This window comes from Cryptomeria japonica, chromosome 10 (genome assembly GCF_030272615.1).
Source record: "Cryptomeria japonica chromosome 10, Sugi_1.0, whole genome shotgun sequence".
NCBI classification, from domain to species: domain Eukaryota; kingdom Viridiplantae; phylum Streptophyta; class Pinopsida; order Cupressales; family Cupressaceae; genus Cryptomeria; species Cryptomeria japonica.
Window position 1 is genome coordinate 680,002,632 of NC_081414.1, and position 24,470 is coordinate 680,027,101.

Sequence of the window (24,470 nt, forward strand, 5' to 3'; positions counted from 1 at the left end):
CAATATACCTGCTCCCTCTGATGATCCTCCACTGACCGATCGGTCACGTATGTAACAGTCGCTCCTCTGATAGGAAGACGAAGTATACGGTACACATCCTCGAGTGTAACCGTCAGCTCCCCTACTAGAAGATGAAATGTGCATGTGTCAGGATCCCATCGCTCCATCAATGCCATCAGCATCGCAGGATGGAACCGAATGGCTGGCATGAGGATCACATACCATAATCCTACTATCAACAGTGTGTCTCTCTCTGACTGAGTAAGCCGCGGAATCTGATCTCGCAAACTGCAAAGAATATGTCCCGCTGTATGCTCTCTCATGTACGGAAGGCCCTGCAACACAAAAACATAACCGTAATCAGTACTCGATCATCAAAATCACTCATGCAAACTGTCGAACATCGTATGCCAAGCCCTGTCAAGGACCATGGCGCCCTGTCAGGGACCATGGCGCCCTGTCAAGGACCATGGCGCCCTGTCAGGGACCATGGCGCCCTGAGGGGACCATGGCGCCCTGTCAGGGACCATGGCGCCCTAGGGGGACCAGGGCGCCCGACAGGGACCATGGCGCCCTAGGGGGACCATGGCGCCCTGGGTGGGGCCTGGGTCAGCCTTCAGGGCCCGCAAACGATCACAGAAAAGTTAAAATGTAGAAAATCAAAAGTCAAAGTTCAGTCAACTCACCTCGTCCAGTGGCTCGTCGTCAATCACGGCCTGGCACAGGATCTCAACCCTCGTGGGATGCTCCGGTCATCGTGAAGGCATGATGATAGCTATGTGGGCTCCACTGCAATGAACAGTACTCAGAATCAACAAAGTGACAAATGCAAGTGTCTCTTTCAAGGTATATACATTCATTCCTGTACCTTTATTTTCAAAACCCTAATTTTCCTCTTTCACTCATTTCATCATAACTTGAGTTTGGGAGATGCGATTTTCGAACCGTTTGTTGCATAGGAATCGTATTTTCATTCCCCTACTCTCGGGATGTTCCAAAAAGTGCTCTGATGAAGCCTTTTCAGTGAACATCCCTCATCAATACTCTCTTACACAATTTGTCGTAAGTAAACATGCTACCCTATTTCACCTCCCTAATAAGCAAGTCGAAACAGGGGGGGCATACAGCTACTCACAAATTTCATCACTTTCCTTAGTAAGCATTAGGTGATTTTTGTGATCTAACGTGTGTTTTGTAGGGTGTGGTTCCTAACTGTGTACTGCAGATACCGCTGGGGGCTTCGTCCGACAACTTATGGATATATCCTTTTTCAAATAATGTTTACTTTCTGTACTTTAGCTTGCATATGCACATAGTACTCATATGACCGCTAAAGTGGGGGCTAAATGTAACGTCATAAATTGTACGCACTTGCTAAAGCAGTACAATTTAACACCTAGTTTAGCACCCGCCTTGGCGCAGTTGCATTTTGCATTGCATTTCCCCTTTAGCACTTAATTGATCGAATTAATTAGGTCTAAAGGTTCTATTTCACCATTTTCCACATCACAAAGTCGGGCCCTTTCATTAAAGCGTGCCCCTTTCATTTTATTCCTCCAATACATCACTTAATCAAAAACCCTAATTAGGCCCTATTCTGAGCTTGGGGGCTTGATTTCGGGGGTCAAAACATCTCGAAATCACCTGTAACTTCGGGATTCTCTCTAAAATCATCATATCTGACGGCCCTAAAAATTTGGTGAAAAGTTGTCGGGACCGTGGCGCCCGGAGTGCACATGGTCCCGGACATTTCTCTCGAAATTTTAGGAGCGCGATCCAATCATAAAATAAAGCTTAACCCCAAGAAATTGGCGGGATATTCAATCTCTAGGTCGGCCAAAAGATGAAATTGCGACCTAGGGTTTCATACATAAGAGCTCTCTTTCTTCATTTGAAGGGATCGGATTTTTGTTTCCAGGAACCTCATATGCAGCAAAAGAGAAGATCTTTGAAGACTTCAACATCTTACAACATCCCTCTATCAAGCATTCATCAATTCCATTCATCCATTTAGGGCTTGGAAGACATTGAAGAACAATAGGAGATTACCGACTGAAGATTGGCTTGTACCTCTCCCTTGAGGGTTGGGTATGATTTCATGTCTTTGCATAAAGCTTCAATATATATCCTTCATTCATGCTTTAGATCATTTTGCATCTTGATTTAGAGCATTTACATTATCATTTACAAGCAATTAGGGTTTACTTTCTAGGTTGCTCTAGTTTGCTTTCTTGCATTTTAGGACCTTGCACACACACTAGGTCTGCACACACAATACATTTTACAAAACAACTTGGCTATTCGTGGAGGTGGAAATCACCGAAGTAGGGGTTTGACTAAGGCAAAACCCTATATAGCTGCACATACCCCCTTTTTCAGATATAAGTGCAGGTTTCGGGACTCGGACGACGCCCCAGGATACAGATCCGGAGAGAACAGGTCGAGACAACACTCTGTATCAAATTGCAGAGCAGAAGATTGGGATAGGAGCACTGGGCACCCTGGTCCTACCAGGATAGGGGTGCTAGGCGCCCTGGTCCCTGGGACAAAGGCGCTGGGCACCCTGGTCCTCCGGATAGACAGCTTTCAGACAGCTTCCCGACAGTGTTTCAGAGTGCAGAACGACAGTTTCCGGTGCAGTTTTCAGGACAGTGGCGCCCGGGCCCCCGTCCCGCACATTTTCAGTCCGATTTTGACTCCGGGTACACATCTGCATTCTTATTTCATCCTTGTATTTATAGCTTTCCATTGTTTAAGTTCAATTCTGTAATCTTGTTGTTAGCTCATACTTGCATTTTAGGGTTAAGAATTGAACTTGCATAATCTTACCTTTCCATTACAACAAAGGAATAGAAACCCTAATAGGTAGCCCGTGGCTCTCTCTTTCACAAAAAGAAGTAGCCAATTGTGCGATACCTCTAGGCTCTTTCGTATTCCGTAGTGTGTGACAAGAGGTAGGATTAGGGCATGATAACCTAGTCTCGCTTTTTCCCCCACACAATACCAATGACATTACTTCAAGGAAAAGTGTGCACATGATGTCTTCAACATTACCAAGTGTCTTCCATGTCATTGCAGGTCTTGATGAACATTATATCCTACAGGTTAACCATATACTGGTGATTGTTTGAACAGTTTACTGATTGCCGGTGAATGTTGTTGGATCTCTAAAGTAGGTGTATTTAGCAGGTGTTGACATCAATGACAAAACCATACCAAAATACCAACAATCTCCCCCTTTGGCATTGATGGCAACACAAGATGGAAAAACCATCAAAGTGCCAAAATAGAAATGCCAAGTACAAAAACCAATTCTCCCCCTAGGAGTAATATGTGTTTATACAAATATTTATTTACAATACCAATCTCTCCTCAAAAAGATAATGCATTTTTCCATATATTTTTCCTTAATGTTTTTCCATATATCTCTCCCCCTTTGACATAAAATGCCAAAGTCACAAAAAGGTCAAGTTCATACAATATACCAACCAATTCAATATACCAACTACTCCCCCTGAGAAGTAGCTTCCTCATCAAATACTGGAATAAAAGATTTGTCCATTTAATTCTACCGGTTGATGACAATCATCAACTATCTAAGTCTCTACCAGTGGAGGTAAGACTCCGAGCTGATCTCTAAGATACTCAAAAGTTTCCTTAGGCAAAGGTTTTGTAAAAATATCTGCAAGTTGTTCTTTAGTATTCACATAAACCAGTTTTATTTCCTTTTCTTCAACTTTTTCCCTTAGAAAATTTAGTTTGATAGAAACATGTTTTATTTTAGAATGTAATACTGGATTCTTAGATATATCAATTGCTGCAGTGTTATCACAATATATAGTAATAGGTTCCTTTCATTTTACCTTTATGTCTTTCAACATTTGCTTAAGCCAAAGTACCTGTGTACAGTTTGCTGCTACTACAACATATTCTTATTCTACTGTTGATAAAGATGTACAACTTTGTTTCTTACTTAACCAAGAAACTAATCTCTTTCCAAGAAAGCATGCTCCTCTAGTGGTGCTCTTTCTATCATCCACATCTCCTACCCAATTTGCATCTGTGTATGCATATAGATCAAAATTTTCATCTTTAGGATACCATAATCCAAGATTCGATGTGCCTTGTAAGTACCAGAAAATCCTTTTTACTGTTGATTCATGATTTTCCTTGGGATTACTCTGAAATCTAGAAACTATACATATTGCATTCATAATATTAGGTTTGGTTTGTGTCAAATACAGTAAACCTCCTATCATAGATTTGTATCTAGTTGGATTAACAGGTGTAGATTCATCCCTTTGAGATAATTTGTCATTTGTAGTCATAGGTGTGCTTACCGGTTTAGAGTTCTCCATCCCAAATTTCTTGAGTAGTTCTTTCAAGTACTTAGATTGACTCAAAAATATGCCTTTATCAATCTGTAAAATCTGCAATCGTAAAAAGACTTTTATTTCTCCAATCATAGACATTTCAAATTCATGTTGCATTTTAAGAGAAAATTCTTTGCATAATCCATCTTCTCCTCCAAAGATTATATCATCAACAAATACTTCCATAATCAAAATGTCATCATTAGTTACTTTGTAATATAGATTGCTATCTGCATTTCCTTTAGTAAAACCAATTTTTAAAAGATACTTATCCAATCTTGCATACCAGGCTCTTGGAGCTTGTTTTAGTCCATACAAAGCTTTTCTTAATCTGCAAACCATATCATTGTTATCTATCAGAGAAAATCCATCAAGTTGTTCAATATAGACTTCCTCTTCAAGATCTCCATTTAAAAATGCACATTTAATATCCATTTGATAAACTTTGTAATCCTTGTGAGCTGCAAAGGCCAAGAATAATCTAACTGCCTCAATTTTGGCTACCGGTGCAAAGGTTTCATTGTAATCAACTCCTTCTTTATGAGAATATCCCTTACACACTAGTCTTGCTTTATTCCTGACAACCTTACCATCTTCATTGAGTTTTTTTCTAAATACCCATTTGGTTCCAATTACATTTTTATTTTCAGGCCGGGGAACTAATGTCCAAGTATTATTTTTCTCAATTTGTCCTAATTCTTCTTCCATAGCTTTAATCCAAAATTTATCTTCACATGCCTCATTGATAGATAATGGTTCAATTTGAGAAATAAGGCATACTTCATTTGACAATCTTCCTCTTGTCATGACTCCTTTAAATTTGCTTCCAATTATCTGATCTTCAGAATGATTCAGTCTTACATACCAGGGTGTCTTAGTCTGTTGTTGTTCTTCAATTACTATGGTATCCTCTGATGATACCGGAGTAACTGAATCATCATTCTGTACTGGTGGATTTACTATTGGTTCATTTGTCATAATTTCTGTTACCGGTTCAGAGTCTATATACCTTGAAGTTCCTCTAAATTGTTCATCAATCTTTACATTTGTACTCTCAACAATTTTCTGTAATCTTTTATTAAAGCATCTATAAGCTTTACTCTTAGATGAATAACCAAGAAATATTCCTTCATCACTTCTAGGATCAAACTTGCCAATATACTCATCTCTTCTAATATGACATTTACTTCCAAAAATTCTGAAATACTTAAGAGTAGGAGTATTACCAAACCATAGTTCATGAGGGGTCTTACTGGTTTCACCTTTGATGTGAACTTTGTTGAATGTATAGATAGCAGTGCTTACTACCTGTCTCCAGTACACATGTGGTAGATTTGCTTCTGATAACATTCTTCTTGCTACTTCCAAAATAGTTCTATTTTTCCTTTCAACAACTCCATTCTGTTGTGGTGTCCGAGGTGCTGATAACTGTCTTTTGATTCCATTTACTTCACAGAATGTATTAAAATCTCTAGATGTGAATTCTCCTCCTTGATCTAATCTTAAACATTTAATTTTCTTACCGGTTTCATTTTCAACCATTGCTTTGAATAGTTTGAACTTCCCAAGTGCTTCTGATTTTTCCCTGAGAAAAGTAACCCAACACATTCTAGAATAATCATCAATAATTAGCATGAAATATCTATCACCTTGTAAGCTTTTAGTTCTAGCCAGACCACATAAATCAGTGTGAATTAAATCAAGAGCATTATTGGATTTTTCTGGAATTCTTTTGAAACTAGTTCTAACTTGTTTTCCAAATTGACATTCCTTGCAAATTGTATTCTGAGGTTTCATAATTTTAGGTAGATCTCTAATTGCCTTAGAAGTACTGATTTTTACCATGCAATCAAAATTTACATAACATAGTCTTTTATGCCATAGCCAACTTTCATCTATATGTGCAATTAAGCATGCCTTTTCACTGTTATTCAAATGAAAGATATTACCTCTAGTCTGATTACCGATTGCAATTTCCAAACCAGTTCTATTCATGATTTTGCATTTTCCATTTTTAAATTGTAACTGAAAACCTTTCTCAACTAATTTACCAACACTTAAAAGATTATGTTTTAATCCTTCAACATAGTAAACATTGTCAGTGTTATGTTTACCATCAAGAGATATTGAACCCTTACCTTTGATTGAACAAGCTTTGTCATCTCTGAATCTTACTAAACCTCCATTATATTCTTTAAAGTTCAAGAATTTGCCTTTATCTCCAATCATGTGATGTGAGCATCCTGAGTCAATAATCCATTCATCCTTTGATTCAACTTTAGCTGCTAGGGCTTGTTCTACCAGTTGAGCAATAGGTACCGGTTGATCTTCTGTTATAGCAACAAAGACCCATCCGTTGTCTGCTAGATCCATATCAGAATCATCAGTCACACCTTCATCGGCAATGTAACAAGAGTTATCTTTGTTTTTCTTAAATCTGTATCTCTGATATTCAGGATTAGGTTTGTATGTCCTTCTAGCTTCTTCTCTTAGTCTAGCATGTCTATCAGGGCATCTTGAATCCATATGACCAATCTTATTGCAGTTGAAACATTTAAAGGGTGCTTTACCTTCATACTTACTTCCAATTGGACCTTTTGGCATTTTTCTTGCAAATAGTGCTTCAAGTTCTTCAAGCTCTTCATTCTCCTTCTTGGTTTCTTCAAGTTCTCTTGCATAAAAGGCTCTCTAGTCTGATTTGTCAAAAGATGGAGCAGATGATGTTGATTCTTTGAAGGCCAAATCAGTTTTTATAGTAGCAACAGGACCAAATTCTTCAATTTCAAAAGCTGAAAGTTTTCCAATCAATGTATCCCTAGTTACTGATGTATTAGGCATTGTTCTCAACTCATTAACAGTAGTAACCTTCATTTTATATGCTGGTGGAAAACCTCTTAAGATTTTTGAAACAATCTCATCTTCACTCAAGGTTCCTCCACAACATTTGATACCTAAAACAATTTCATTTACTCTTTCCATAAAAGCAGAAATTCTTTCATCTTCTTCCGTTTTCAGATGTTCATACCTGACTCGGAAGCTTTCAAGTTTTACAATTTTGACTATGGAATCCTCTTCATTCAGTGTTTCCAAATGATCCCAAATAGCTTTTGCAGTAGATCTATCTAATAATTCCATGATTTGTTGATTTGATAATGCGCTCAAAAGTGCTTCTCTTGCTTTGCAATCATTTTCTTCATCTTTAGCTAAAGTAATAGGAGTAGGCTGACCAGCTACAGCAACAGTATAACCATTCTTAATAACTTCCCAGATGTCTTTACCAATGCAATTCAGATGTGTCTCCATTCTGATTTTCCATATTCCATAGTTGGTTCCATCAAGTTTAGGACTATCCTTTCTGAAATAATTAGTAGACATTGGATCTCCTCAAGTTGTTAAACTTCTACAAAAAAAGAGGACTAGGCTCTAATACCAATTGTAGGTCCCAGGGACAACTAAGAGGGGGGGGGTGAATCAGTTGTCTAATAAATTCAAACCAGAATCTTATCAACCAACTTAATGCTTAATATCGGTAAGACAAATAATTGTGTTGGTAAACAGTGTTAACAGGAAATGTTGTACCAGTAAGAATTAATGCATGAAACATAAGCACAAAGTCAACCACAACACATGACACAAATATTTGTATGTGGAAACCCTGTAAGGGGAAAAACCACGGTGGGACACCTTACCCACAATCAGATGATACTACTGCAGATAGTAAGTGTACAAAGAGGGGTCTGCACATGCAGAAAGGCCAACAGCCTAGAGCTCACTACTCAAACACAAATGGGAGTCACACTAACTACAGTTGGATGGTTAAATCCAATGAGAATGTACCGCACAAAATAGCATCTTCATATGCTGGATTCAGTACCGGTGTAATGCTGATATGCTTCTACAAAAACCTAACATCACCTTCAAATGATGTCTTCATGTATATCTCTACTTGAACTCACATATATCCTTCCTTAAATCTTTTTTGCATTCCACATTTGATCTTACAAATAAGATCTTACATTTATACCATACCCTAAGACCAATTTTAGTAGGTCGGCTCTACAAGATATTACAATAAAACATTTTACAAATAATACAATAGCTGATGCAATAACCGATTGAACATGTCAGCTTAATGCTTTTATAACAATAATAAATCATCTCCATAGCATGCCATGCTGATCTGGAAAAGATAAACCTACCGGTGTAACCCTAGATAATCTAGACCTATTTTCCAGTAAAAGCAAATATGCAAATAAGAATATACCAATGATATTACTTCAAGGAAAAGTGTCCACATGATGTCTTCGACATTACCAAGTGTCTTCCATGTCATTGCAGGTACCGGTGAATATTATATCTTGTCGGTTAACCATATACCGGTGATTGTTTGAATAGTTTACTGATTACCGGTGAATGTTGCTGGATCTCCAAAGTAGGTGTATTTAGCAGGTGTTGACATCAATGACAAAACCATACCAAAATACCAACAATTACTTTTAGTTCATCACCTGAAGGGGCAATACCCCTAATTCACCTCTCAAATGCACAAATGTTGTCTTTGGGAGAGGCTTGGTGAATATGTCTACTAACTGCTCCTTACTGGACACATGCTCCAGTGCAATCTCTTTATTCTGAACCTTTTCCCTCAAGAAATGATACTTAAGCTCAAAATGCTTGGTTCTAGAATGTAAAACCGAATTCTTTGATATATTGATAGCACTTGTGTTATCACAGAATATACTTACTGGTTCAGATACAGGGATCTTGAAGCCTTGCAGTACATGCTTCATCCAAATTTTCTGAGTGCAGTTCATGAAAGCTGCAACATACTCCTCTTCCGCTGTAGACTGAGAGATACAACTCTACTTTTTACTCATCCATGAGACCAATCTACCACCAAGAAACAATGCACCACTGATTGTGTTTTTTTGGTCATCCACATTACCTGCCCAATCAGCATCTGTGAACACTTTCAGATTGAAATTATTGTTGTATGGGTACCACAATCCATAGTCAATTGTTCCTTTCAGATACCTAAGAATCCGCTTGACTGCAATCAAGTGAGATTCTCTTGGACTCTTTTGGAATCTTGAAGTAATGCCAACTGCATGTGCAATATCTAGTCTGCTATGCATTACATAGTGCAAATTACCAATCATTGATCGGTATTCCTTCTCATCAACTAGTGCAGAATCATCTTCTTTTGTCAATTTGCAACCGGTCACCATTGGTGTACCAACTGGTTTGCTATCTTCCATGCCAAAAGTCTTCAACACCTCTTTGACATATTTGGATTGAGTGATGAATATTCCATCTTCCATCTGCAGTCCAATGAAGAACTTAATCTCCCCTATGAGTGACATCTCAAACTCTTTCTTCATCTCATCAGCAAACTCATGACTCATCTTGTCATCTCCACCAAAGATGATGTCATCAACAAAAACTTCACAGATTAGGATCTGATCTCCTTCAGACTTCAAGTAGATATTGCTATCTTCACTTGTTCTCTCAAATCCAATCTTCACAAGATGGGAATGTAGGTGCTCATACCATGCCCTTGGTGCTTGCTTTAGACCATATAATGCTTTATGTAGCCTACATACCATGTCACTATCTTCAGATAGGGCAAACCCATCTGGTTGCTCAATATACACCTCCTCTTCAAGTACACCATTTAGGAATGTAGATTTTACATCCATTTGATATACCTTGAGCCTCTTAAAAGTTGCATATGCAAGAAGCATATGAACTCCTTCCAATCTAGCTATAGGAGCAAAGGTTTCTCCATAGTCTTCTCCTTCTTCTTGAGCATATCCTTTGCATACCAATCTGGCTTTATTCCTAATCATTGTGCCATCCTCATTTAGCTTATTTCTGAACACCCATTTGGTGCCAATGACATTTTTATGCTCTGGTCTGGGTACCAAGGACCATGTACCATTTTTCTCTATCTAGTCAAGTTTTTCTTCCATTGCCTTGATCCAGTCTTCATCTTTATGAGCTTCATTGAATGACTTAGGCTCAAATTTAGAGATCATACATGAGATTTCTTTGATCTTTCTTCTAGTAAGGATTCCTACATCCTTATCACCTATGATCTGCTTGGGATCATGATTCAACTTGACATACCGAGGAATGGTCTTAACTGGTTCTTATTGCTTTTCTTCTTCATCCTTATCTTCATCAGTATCAGCATTCATCGGTTCAGGGACACTATTACTGGTACTTGGTTGGCTAACAACTAGTTCCCAGAAGGTTACAACCAGTTCATTTACAGCTTTCTCACTATCGGTTTCCTCAGTCTTCTCAAAGGATTCATCAACTCTTATATTGATGCTTTCCATAATTCTCTTAGTCCTATTGTTGTAACACTTGAAAGCTTTACTCTTGGTGGAACATCCTAGAAATATTCCTTCATCACATTTAGCTTCAAATTTGCCCTGATGTTCACTCCTCTTGATGTAACATTTTCTACCAAATACCTTAAAGTAGTTAACCATAGGTGTCTTACCAGTCCAATACTCATAAGGAGTTTTGTCCTTAACCTTTTTGATGAGTACCCGGTTCATAGTGTAGATTGCAGTGCTCACTACTTCTCTCCAAAAGGTGTGAGCTACCTTTCCTTGGATCAACATGGTTCTAGCTGCTTCAACCACAGTCTGGTTATTCCTCTCTGCTAGGCCATTCTGCTATGGAGTTTGGGGGCAGACAGCTGTCTCTTGATGCCAAATTCTTCATAATACTTGTTGAATTCACTGGAAGTGAATTCCCCTCCTTGATCAGTTCTGAGACATTTGATCCTTTTACTGCTTTCCTTCTCCACTAATGCTTTGAAATCTTTGAATTTCCCAAAAGCTTTAGACTTGTCTTTCAAGAATGTGACCCACATCATTCTTGAGCAGTCATCAGTGAGAATCATGAAGTACCTATCACCTTGCACACTTCTAGTTTTCATAGGATCACATAAATCAGTATGCACAAGATCAAGAAAGTTGTTAGTTGTGAAAGATTTACCTTTAAAGGTTGAGGAAGACATTTTCCCTAGTTGACATTCTCTACACAAGGTATTATCTGGTTTTCTCAGCATCGACAACCCTCTAACTGCCTTGATCTTACTAGCCTTCACAATGTTATCAAAGTTCACATGGCAGAATCTCCTATGCCATATCCAGCTATCATCAAGCTTAGCCATAAGACATGTACTTATATTTGCATTTAGATGAAATAGGTTACCTTTAGTTTGCATGCCGGTGGCCACCAATTTACCATCTTTTCCTTTGATTCTGCAAACTCCATTCTTGAATTGCAGAATTAGGCCATTGTCATTTAGCTGGGCAACACTTAGAAGGTTGTGTCTGAGACCATCAACCTAGTACACATTGTCAGCACTACTCTTTCCATTCAAAGAGATGGACCCTCTGCCTTTGACCATGCATGGTGCATCATTGCCAAAGCAAACCACACCACCATCATACTCCTCTAGGATAGAAACTTGCTCCGATCACCAGTCATATGGTGAGAACAACCACTATCAATGATCCACTCATTGGAATCATCAAACCAGGAGACAAGAGCCTTCTTGTTTGCCACATCTTCCTTTATAGCAACAAACACAATTTTTTTCATTCTCTTCATCTTCTGATTCCTCATCTATGACACCTTCATCAACTGCCACAAAACAGTTTCTCTGGATTCCTCCTTTGAATTTATTGAACCTTTCTGGTTTATCCTTGTTGTCGCTATTAGAAAAATTCATAGCAATATGTCCTATCCAGTTACAAGAGAAACATTTCAAAGGTAGCTTACCTTTGTATTTACCAGTTCCTTTTGAGGATTTCCTGGCAAGAAGTGCTTCAAATTCCATCAAAAACTCTTCATCATTCATTTCTCTACTCTGATTAGGTTCCCCACTAGTGCTACCCTCTTTTCCTTTTCTAGACGGTATAGTAGAGGCTCTAAAAGCAGATTTTGTCTTTTGAACACTGCCATCAAAACTATTCAGCTCATAGGCTATCAACTTGGCTATGATGGAGTCCAAGGACACCTTAGACTTGTCTATTGATCTCAGCTCCTGAATAGTAGCAACTCTTATTGCATAGACTAGCAACAGGGATCTCAGGACTTTTCTTACCATAGTGGAATCTTCTATTTTGTAACCTGCACTCTTGATTTCTCCAACAACCGTTTTGATTCTTATTCCATACTACTGAATGGTCTCTCCTTCAACCATCCGCATGTCTTCAAAATTTCCTCTCAGGCTTTCTTCCTTAGCCTGTTTTACATGCTCATCACCACCATAGATATTTTAAAGAGCATCCCATACCTCTTTGGGATTTGCCTTGTCCTGAACATCAATAAACTCAATGTCAGATAGACTACTGATGAGGGCTTCCATGACTTGCCCATTTTCTTGTATCTCTCTCTTTTGGTCATCAGTGAGAGTATCGATAGAAACAACATATACATTTTCAACATAACTCCAGTGTTGAACACCCATGCTTTTGATGAATATCTTCATCTTGTCTTTCCATATACCAAAATTTTCCCTGTTAAAATTTGGACCTTCCCTCTTCATCATTTGACTAGGATCTTTTCCTCAAGCGGTTAAGCTTACAACACAGAGGACCTAGAGCACTCTGATACCAATTGATAACTCAATGATAAACCATGAATACCAAACTGGTACTGAGAGGGGGGGGTGAACTAGTACAAACACAAATTTAGTCCAAAACCAGTTTGATAGCAAATACCCCAAATGACTGACAAATAGGGATACCAGTAAAACAGAGTGCAACTGGTAACATCCAGTACAACTCAATCAGTCATAAACCGGTCACTCAATAAGCTACCCTCTTAGCTCAATACTACAATATCATTATATTCTCATGCATAAATAGGTAAACTTTAACCATCAAATCTTCACAATAGTGAGTTCAGTATGTTTTATAGACAGGCATAAAACATAAAACCTTCATATGCTTAACAGGTAAAACAAAGCATCACAAGACAAAAACATTTCACATGACACACATATTTTTCACGTGGAAACCCAACTGGGAAAAACCACAGTGGGGATGAATACCCACAAGCTACTTTTTGAACTCTTTAGAAGTTCACTCTATTAGGAGCCTTGTCCGGTTAAAGACATTACAATAGGTTCTGCTAGGAACCGATCCTGTTAGGGATCACCCGGTTAAGGGATACCCAGTTAAGGGTTAAAACCTGGTAGGGTCACCTTGTTAGAGGATTTCAAGAACTCAATAGTTGAAAGGATCTCCTAAGCTCTCTAGCTTCTCAGAGCTCATTAGCCTCGAGTTACCTAGTTAAGGGATTTGAATCAAGTCGGTTAAGACCACCCGATTTAAGGGATTTTAAATCAAGCCAGTTAACGCTACCCTGCTAGGGGATTTTACAACTATTGAAGTGGTTAGAGATCAACAGGAATTACAATGATCTGTTAACAGCACTCAATGCTAATGCAGATCCATTTTGGCTCCTCTTCACCTTCTGCACATTCACTTTGCAGATATCTCTTCTCTCCTTTGGTCTGGCAAGAATCACGTATCACTTCCCTTGGATACACACTCACAAATTTTGCCAACAACCTCAGAAAGAAACACAACATCAACTTTATAGGAAACATATAGGTCAGTAGCAAAAACCCTAAACCCTAAACCTATTAGGTTAAGCAATTCAAACGGTTCGATCCTAACTATTGAATCATACTGCATTAAATGCAACAATCTTGGATCGATCTCAAGACATTCTCCATCATCCATTATCCACCGATTTCATGGTGGCTGATAACCCATCACGCGTTATCACCATTTGACAGACTTCGCACATTCCTGAGGTAGATAGGAATAGTCTTCTTCATGCAAGATCCTTCATGTGCACATAGCTTACGTGGCAACACGATCTATCCTCCATCATACTACTAACTCCTCACACAAGGATCACCGATTGAGTCACACAAACTTGAGGTACTCCAACCGGAAACCCTAAAGTGGAAGCTACCTATCAACCGGTAGTCATACAATGCTTCCATGTGCTGGTTCCCATAACTACATGTTAGTTCACCTTGAACAAATATGCCACTTCACTTTGGCATATAAACCGGTTCATACAAATGTCAGTTCCTCTCTCTCTTCACTTATCACATGTGCCGGTTCACACTATGTTTCATATTGACATCAATGATAACATAAAATATCATTATGTCTTCATGTCGGTTCACATAATGCCAACACTTATTTGCTACGTGTTTGTTTCTTCAATGAGATATCTTTACATCTTGGTTCCTTACACCCTAATGTGAAAAGCTCCATTGTTACATAATAAGGCTCAGTGATGAATATATATTGCATATGAATAAAGGCACAAAAGTTCATGAAAACCATCATCTTTATTTTCAGTCTATCATTATCAATCTATTATCTCATATCAATCATCCTCAATTGCTTCTAATTCTCATCTTTCATTCTAAGGTTCATTCTCTCATACTCTATCTCAATATCATCTTCACATCACCTATCGAGCTATATCTAATCAACTAACTATTCTTCTATCTCACATTTTTCTTCTTTCGAGAGATCATTAATACCTTTATTGCATAAACAATCTCTCGAGGGGGCATTACACCCTAAGCATCACTGGGGAAATTTTTTTTTGTTTTCTTTGAAACAACGTCATTCTGACATTGTCTCAAAGAGGGGCAAATGTAGACACCTAAAAATGTATCATTGATCATTTACTAATTATTCATCTAAATTAGTTAAATAATTCTTTAATAATTTAATTAAATTAATTAATCTTATTCTTCTAAATTCATATCTCTCCATCATCATATTTCTAATTATTTCAATTTCTATCTTCTCATCAATTAATCATTAACCCTCTTCTAAATATTAATTAAATATTAATCCTTTAATTAATTGTGATTTTAATCCTTTAATTTAAATAATCTTTATTATTTAATTAAATTCAATTTCTAAATAATTAAATAGTTTCTTTAAATTATTTAATTAGCTAATTATTTCTAATTCCAAATCCCAAATTCTAATTTCATTTAATTTCATTAGTTCTAATTTCATTAATTCTTCTAAATTCTAATTTCATTTAATTTTATTAATTCTCCAAATTCAAATTCATATTCTTCTAATTTCAAATACATGTGCATGATTTCAAAAATCAAATTGAAAATCAAAGTCAAGTTCTAAATATATTCAAATAACAAACTGAATTTAAAATAAATTCAATATTTGAATTAAATCTCATGCAAATATTAAATTGAAAATCCAAGTCAAAGTGCAAGCACATGCTAAATTAATTAATTCAGTTAATTGATTAATTAATTCAATTATCTTTTCAATCTCTATTTTTATCTTTCACTTTGTTTTTTCCAAAAAGATTTCAATCAGTTAACTATCCCATCTATTTTAATTGATTATTTCAATTAATTGATTAATTACATCATTTTCTTTAATTTCCTCCAATCATTCTTTTTCATCTTTCAATCAACTTTTTTCTCAATCAGTTAGCTCAATTAACTATTTAATCTATTTTGGTCCACCTCCAAATCAATAGTTCAACTATCAATTAGCATGTGAGCTCACCTGAGTTCCACCTCTTAATCAATCTGTTCCACCTCTCAATCAATGCTCTCCAAAAATTTATAAATTGAGCATTCAATCTCCATTTTTAACAATCACGATCAATCACGAACAATCACAAACTTTGAATATTTGTGTCAATTGCAGGTTGTCAATGCGATATATGAGAGCCATCATACCACAAAGAAGAGTAGAACAATGGAAGCCATATACAATCATGGAATAGGGAGTTTTTAATTGATAGATTATATATTCCTATTACTTGTTTTGCATCATTTCATTGATGTTTGTTTTGAATTCTTTGATTAGATAAGGATTCGTGATTTCCCTTTGTTTCTAATTTAATAAGCAATGATGAATTTAAGCATACACATTTCATTCTATTTCATTTTAAGGTTCATTCTCTCATATTCTATCTCAATATCATCTTCACATTACCTATCTCTATCTCTAATCAACTAACTATTCTTCTATCTCACATTATTCTTCATTCAAGAGATCATTTATACCTTTAATGCATAAACAATCTCTCGAGGGGACATTAAATCCTAAGCGTCATCGGGGCATATTGAGGCATAATTTTTTTTATTTTCTTTGAAACAATGTCATTCTGACATTGTCTCAATGAGGGGAAAATGTAGACACCTAAAATGTCTCATTGATCATGTACTAATTATTCATCCAATTAGTTAAATAATTCTTTAATCATTTAATTAAATTAATTAATCTTATTCTTCTAAATTCATATTTCTTCATCATCTTACTAATTATTCCAATTTCAATTCTATCATTGTTTAATAATTTAAACCATTTTGTAATGTTAATTAAATATTTATTATTTAATTAATTGTGATTATTAATCCTTAAATTTAAATAATCTTTATTATTTAAATAAATTGATTTTCAATTTCTATTTCTAATCATTTAATGATTAACCCTTTTCTAAAATATTAATTAAATATTTATTATTTAATGAATTTATGATTTTAATCATTTAATTTAAATAATCTTTATTATTTAATTAAATTCAATTTCTAAATTGTTAAATAGTTTCTTTAAATTATTTAATTAGCTAATTAATTCTAATTCCAAATCCCCATTTTATAATGTTAATTAAATATTTATTATTTAATTAATTGTGATTATTAATCCTTAAATTTAAATAGTCTTTATTATTTAAATAAATTGATTTTCAATTTCTATTTCTAATAATTTAATCAGTAACCCTTTTCTAAAATATTAATTAAATATTTATTATTTAATTAATTGTAATTTTAGTCCTTTAGTTTAAATAATCTTTATTATTTAATTAAATTCAATTTCTAAATAATTAAATAGTTTCTTTAAATTATTTAATTAGCTAATTAATTCTAATTTCATTAATTCTCCAAATTCAAATTCATATTCTTCTAATTTCAAATACATGTGCATGATTTCAAAAATCAATCTGAATTCCAAAGTCAAGTTCTAAATATATTCAGAAAACAAATTGAATTTAAAATAAATTCAATATTTGAATTAAATCTCATGCAAAGATTAAATTGAAAATCAATGTCAAAGTTCAAGCACATGCTAAATTAATTAATTCAATTAATTAATTAATTAAATCATTATCTTTTCAATCTCTATTTTTATCTTCCACTTTGCTTTTTTCCAAAAATATTTCAATTAGTTAACTATTCCATCTATTTTAATTGATCTTTTCAATTAATTGATTAATTACATCATTTCTTTAATTTCCTCCAATCATTCTTTTTCTATCTCCTAGTTAGCTTTTCTAAATAAACCTTTCTTTGTCATCAATTAATTATCCTCCAATCATTCTTTTTCATCTTTCAATCATCTTTTTTCTCAATCAGTTAACTCAATTAACTATTCAATCAAGTCTATGCCACCTCCAAATCAGTAGTTTAACTATCAATCAGCATGTGAGCTCATCTGAGTTCCACCTCTCAATCAATCCTCTCCAAAAATCTATAAATTGAGCATTAAATCTTCATTTTCAATGATCACAAAAATCACAAACTTTGAATCTTTGTGTCAATTGCAGGTTGCTAGCGCGATATATGAGAGCCATCATACCACAAAGAAGAGAAGAACAATGGAAGCTACATGCAGTCATGGAATGGGGAGTTTTTAATTGATAGATTATATATTCCTATTACTTGTTTTGCATTATTTCATTGATGTTTGTTTTGAATTCTTTGATTAGATAGGGATTCATGATCTCCCTTTGTTTCTAATTGAATAAGCAATGATGAATTTAAGCATATACACTTGCATTAATGCATTAGGAGTCAAGATGAAGGAATGATCACGTTAGAATTTAGTTTCATGTATAGCATGGTTAAGTAGTTAAGAAAAAATTGGAAATGTCATGCATTAGTAGCGCATTATCATGGAAATGGATAATGATCATGTAGTTAGGCAATGGTTAAGGGTTAAAAACACATTTGGATTTGGTGTATAAAATGAATGTAGGTTTAACGGGGCTTGTCTTGTATTCAAAAGGATAAATGTATCAAGATAAATAAATGATAGAATAGTATGTATATCATATTAGGTAAATAATCTAGTAGGTTGCATATCTCATTGAAAGGAAAAGAATATGATGCATTAGGTTAAAGGTTGATTAATAGCAGATGAAATAAACATGTGAGTAGGATGTCATTATGGTAGTGAACAAGTAATGACGTTAAAGTACCCTAGGGAGAAGTTATTGATGTTATGTTATTCCGCTTGCGTAATTTAATCAATGTACTATGTTGTATGTTCATAATGATTAATTAGTCAATGAATGTAATTAGAAGATGATGTTTGTGTGTTGTATTAGTGGATATTAGATGTTTAATATAAAAAAATTCTCCATTTAGCTTGTTAGATGCTTATTTTCTCTAGGGTATTTTGGTGGGCATTACAAAAACTATTGGTGGTGTATCTACTATATTAGCCACAACTTTGTTCTTTCTAGACCCTTGCATGGACATGCACCCAAAAGTACCAGTATGAGAGTTCAAAGTAGATTCTCCAAACTAAGTCATTGTATGCTAGTAATCAATGAGTGTAGAACACAGGTTAGCAAAATTGTAGTATTGGTTAAGAGACACCTTTTCCCTTAATGTCAGTTGTAGATTTCCATTGAACATTCTTTGCAAGTCACTATCTAGCAAGGAAAAAGGGATTTTGGTAGAGAGATTGGCATTGTGAAATAAAATATGTAACGTTCTCATTTGGATTTTGTTTAAAATGAACAAGGTATGTGATGGTGACCCTACTGCCAATGTTGGCCTAAAACCATTTGCGGAACAAATCCATAAGCTAGTCAAATGTATAGATGGAGTGATCAGGTAATGAGATGTACCATTCTAACATAGTCCCCTTGAGGAAAAGCAAGAAAATACTAAGTAGGAAAAAATCTAAACTATGGTAGTCACTACTCATAGTCATGAATGAATCAATAAGCACATTGGGATCTCCATCACCATTAAACCAATCAAAATTTAGTGTCTTATCCCCCTAGGGAAGGCTATTGTTAAGGATGGTAATGTCAAGTGGGCTCTTGCAGTAGTAAGAAGGCATCAAAGATTGGCTAGAGATAAATGAAAGGTTTGTGAGATGCTACTGCAATAGTCCCATATTTGGAAGATGGTGTTGAAGACAAGATTAGTAGGAGGAGGAGCACCATGTGCACCACCACCTCCACTAGCACGAACATGATGTCCAGTACCACCACCAAGGTTGCACCAGTACCTAAACCAACACTGACATAAGTGGTATGTGCCACAATAGAAGTGGTAGTGGAAGTGCTAGACATGCCAGTGTAACCCACAGGAATGGTAGAAGTATTGGTACTAGGGATGGTGGGTTCAAAGTCAATCATGTGTACTATCATCCCAGGTATGTCAACACCAATTTGAGAATTATAGGTAACAAACTGATTGTCTTGGGGAGGAGTACCTACTAAGGGCACATGACTCTTAACAAGCAAGGATAATGCCCTCAACATATTCAGTCCTCTTGTGTTTGAGATCAACATCTCTATCAGAGTATTTACAACATTTCCATCTTGGGGAAGGACATTTTCCTAATTTAAGAAGACTTCAAAATCTCTCAAGTTCTCCTCTAACATATGAATTTGGTCAAACTTGATAGTGACAGTGGAGTCATGATAAATGGAAGGAGGAGATCTTGATGGGGAGAATTTGTTGGGGTGTTATTTTGAGAATTTGATTGTGAATTAGATGGATAATGACCCCCTATCAAAATGGTCCAAACAAGGTGAGAGGATTTAAAATCATTTGGATTGGAAAGTAAATCATTAAACATTGTGATTTAGGGGAATGCTCTTTCTAGCAGTCCTTACAATGGCTCCTATGGTAGTCTAGGTTGTAAAGTTTATAGACAATCTCTATAACACCTTGACCACTCTACAAGGATACTCTAAGGATTCTACAACATTTAATGATGAAGGAACTTGGTTTGAAATTTTATTATGTGCTAAATTGTATTTATGTATATTTATTTATTTTCTTTTAGAACTATGACAATAGACACAATGAGAAAAATAAAAATGTAACTAGCTTCATGTCGAGTTCACCAAAATGTAGAGGATAGGATTTTTTAACCTTGAAGTGATGTACTTTAAGAAACAAATCGACCTTCACTCTACCTCACTTTACTGGCACTAAAGGTGAGGTAGGGGATGCAAAGTACAAAACTAAACAACTAACTCCATAGAGACCCCCTAAATGGACTCTGATAAGTCTATGTTCTCAGGACAAACACACGAAACTAGGACACTAGCACAACATGCTAATGTCATATACACATAGAGTACAAAGACCATACAATCAATGTGGATGTGACAGTTTGACTAAAAAATATTTATGTTACACTAAATAAAACAAAAAGAGTATAATACAAATAGATAAAGGAAGACAATGAAAGATAAATGAATCTTACAACTAGTCCATGATTGAAGCCTCTAGCAAAATGAACTCCTTCCCTCGATCACAAACCTACACATAGAAAAAAGGGAAAATGTTGGCACTGTGTTAAGAGGTCTACCTCAGTCAAAGCCCCACTTTGATGTTTCCACCTTAATGGAAAACCAAGATAATAACCAAGATAAGCAAGATAATTGATATGCTATATGAAAATAATAGATATGCAAACAAAGATAGAACATGATCTCCCCTTCAATGCTCAAGAAACTAATACCCAGATAAATAAAGCTGAGTTCCAAGAGCTCTCCAAAGACTATGATAATGACAGATTTTAGATAGAAAACCTATAAGAGAGATGTAGAAACCATGCCAAGAGCTTACATGAAATTCACCAAGTGATCAAGAAGTCCCAAAAACCTTTCAAATGAGTGAAGTATAGATCTCCAAGAAGAATCATGATGTTAGTTACTACAGACAAAGGTGTTACAAACTCTTCCAGGTGCAAGTGTAATGCTCAAATAACCACCTATGGATTGACATATTTATGGGACTCTTGCACAACATGTGAATGTATCCATAATGCACTAGATTCCATTAGTCAAATGGTCAACATGGTCGGGAAGAGGCCAGACTTGATGCAAGAGCATCCTTGGTTCATTGGAAATCTTACATCAGCCAAAAATATTTTCTTTATGTTTTGTTTCTTATTCACTTCAGTTTTTGTATTTCACTTTGGACCCCTCTGAGTTACTCATTTTTTGTGCAGAGCATAATTTGGCTTGTATACATGTTCTTGTGCCCTATCCTAGGTTTGTGGCATGTTTGGATCTCTTTTTGACATGATTTCACTTTTTGATTGTCTAGCAGTTCTTAGTTTCTAGACTAGTTTGAACCTTAACAGCTAGATGATGTTTCCTTATCTTATGGAGCATTTCCTTGACTTGAGGAGACAATTGGCACTTCAAAAAATGTTCCCATATGCTTGGCCAACCTTCCTTTTGATCCACATTTCATTTCAGTTCTTTTCTAGAGGATTTTCTTCATGCTTTGGGCTGACCTATGTGCACGTTACACTTTCCCATCTTAGGGATTGTAATCTTTCTTTGGCCAACTCAGATGTGTAATCCTAGATGAGAAGTTATTGCTAGGGGATGATGATAACTTTTTATCAGTCAAATAGAGATAGACATAGTTATCTTTTTTCTTCATATTTAATTATTTTTTATCTGATATTTGGATAAGTTTTTATAATGATTGTTTTAGGACATTTTAATTGTAACACTGTAAATTGTGAAATTTCATGTCACATAGACACCTTGCTTTAAGTTAATTGGAAACATTCTTCATCTCCATATCCGTTCGTCCTCATGGATTGCCTTGTCAGCTTAGAATCTTGATGTAGCCATGACAGGAGGATCCTCAAAGAGAACTATCTAGACCGTGCAGCAAGATTAACACAATGGAATCAACAACACAGGATAGAGAGAATGCCAGATCTGGCTTTAATCATACCATGAATTCAATTACAACTGGACGACAACATCTGAGCAATAAAACTATGTCTATATATATATGTGTGTGCATGTGTATATATATATAATCATAACTCACATGCATTTTAATAAGAAATTAGGATTTCTTGGGATTATGTAGTGAAGATAGTATTCATTTTAACAATCATAGAGAACAATAAGCACAAAGACCTTTCCCCAAACCACACTATCCCTCCAAGGCCTAAATTTTTGAATCCTCATAAATGATGAGAGAGCTTTTATAATAAAGAAAATGTGGAGACATTCCAAGGATATTAGAAGTTCAAGTATCAAAAAGAAGTGAATCATAAGAGGTATTATTTTTGGTAGCTATGAGCTCATTTATTATTTCTAAAATCGTTTACTAAAGTTGTGAACAATGACATTGATGTTCTTGTAAAATATATTAGTTTTACTCTAACTAAATTTTCAAAAGGATGAATTTAAAATAAATAATTTGAGTTACTTTGAGAATAACAATATTAGAAAGAATTTAACCCATGTTGTCGCAACTTTTAGGAAAGGATGTAGCATTAAGAATAGGATAGCTCCCAAGCTACCACCATTATAGAAAAAACCTAAGAGGTATATTGAAAAGAGGTGGACCATTTATTTTCCTCTTTCACTATATCAAACACATCTCAGAGCTTGGCCTTGAAGCCATCCTACAATGAGATAGGTGTTATATAAATTTTAGGTAATTTTCTAGAAATAGTTAAAAAATAAATTTACTATTTTTTATTTTTTTTAATATTAAATATAGAGAGTAAACTTACAAAAATTATAGCTTCACTAGTAACATGAGGTCATGCCTCAAAACCAACAATCCTGACTTACATAGATTCGATCAATGACTACTAACAATTATGCATGTACATTATAAACAACATAATCCTATACATAACCTATTCTATGGTGTGTCCAAGAAAAAGGAGTATACATAGATAATGATCATGTTCAAACAAAAAGAACTGAAAAGCATCTCAATACTCATGAAGATGATCCCAACAGGGCTCCATCCAAGTTGTCCACACCAAAGGGCCTTCCATCTAGATTGTCTTCCTTCCCTCACGCGGTTGAGTCAACATCTAGATCTATTCCATTGTTAGGTTTCTGGCTTTTTGAATCTCAGCACCAAGATTCTCCATTGTAGTGGCAAAAGAAGTGTGGTCTCCTGCAACTCGCTTCCATTCAAATCCATTCTCTAGCTCATATATGAACATAGTAGCATGACCATCTTTGAGAAACCACAGAAGTTTGTTCTTCTCTATCCTCATACAAAATAATATAATGAAGAGTGAGTCCACAAAATGACTCAGTAAGGGCCCTAGTTTTACCTTGGAATTTATCTTCATTTCTAATTTTCCAAATGTACCATAAGATATCAGTAGAAATAATATGCCAAAATAGATTAGTATCTTTTTTCAAACCATGGATGCAACCAGTAAGAACTTCCATAATATTAACCTGGTTAGGAATAGAAATACCAAACATCAACTAGTTTTCTCTAGCAATAATGCACTCAAAGAAGACGTGTCTAATAGATTCATGCACTCTACATGTATTGCACATATTAATAATGGATTGATATTTCCTAAAAGGAATCCTATTAATTAACATCAGCCATTTAAAATATTTTTTCTTAGGAACGATAGGACTGTTCCATAATCCTGTGAATACTTTTTGCCACTACTTTAAAGATAAATATGCATATCACAAAGTATTAGCATGATTGATAATAGACTCATCATAAGAGAGAGTATTATAAACAATGATAGACTTAACATTAGAAATAAGGATATTATTATTCCATTTAAAATCAATAAATCTGTTATTATCCACATTACAATTTTTAGGCAACTGAAGAACAACACAAGCATTTTTAACCATATTGTAAGTTCTTTTTGGGAAGCTAGAAGATCATACTTAGCACTATGTGCTTTCCAACTCATTAGCATATCACTATCAATAATGTCTTTAAAGCAACAAATACCTTTGTTAATTGTT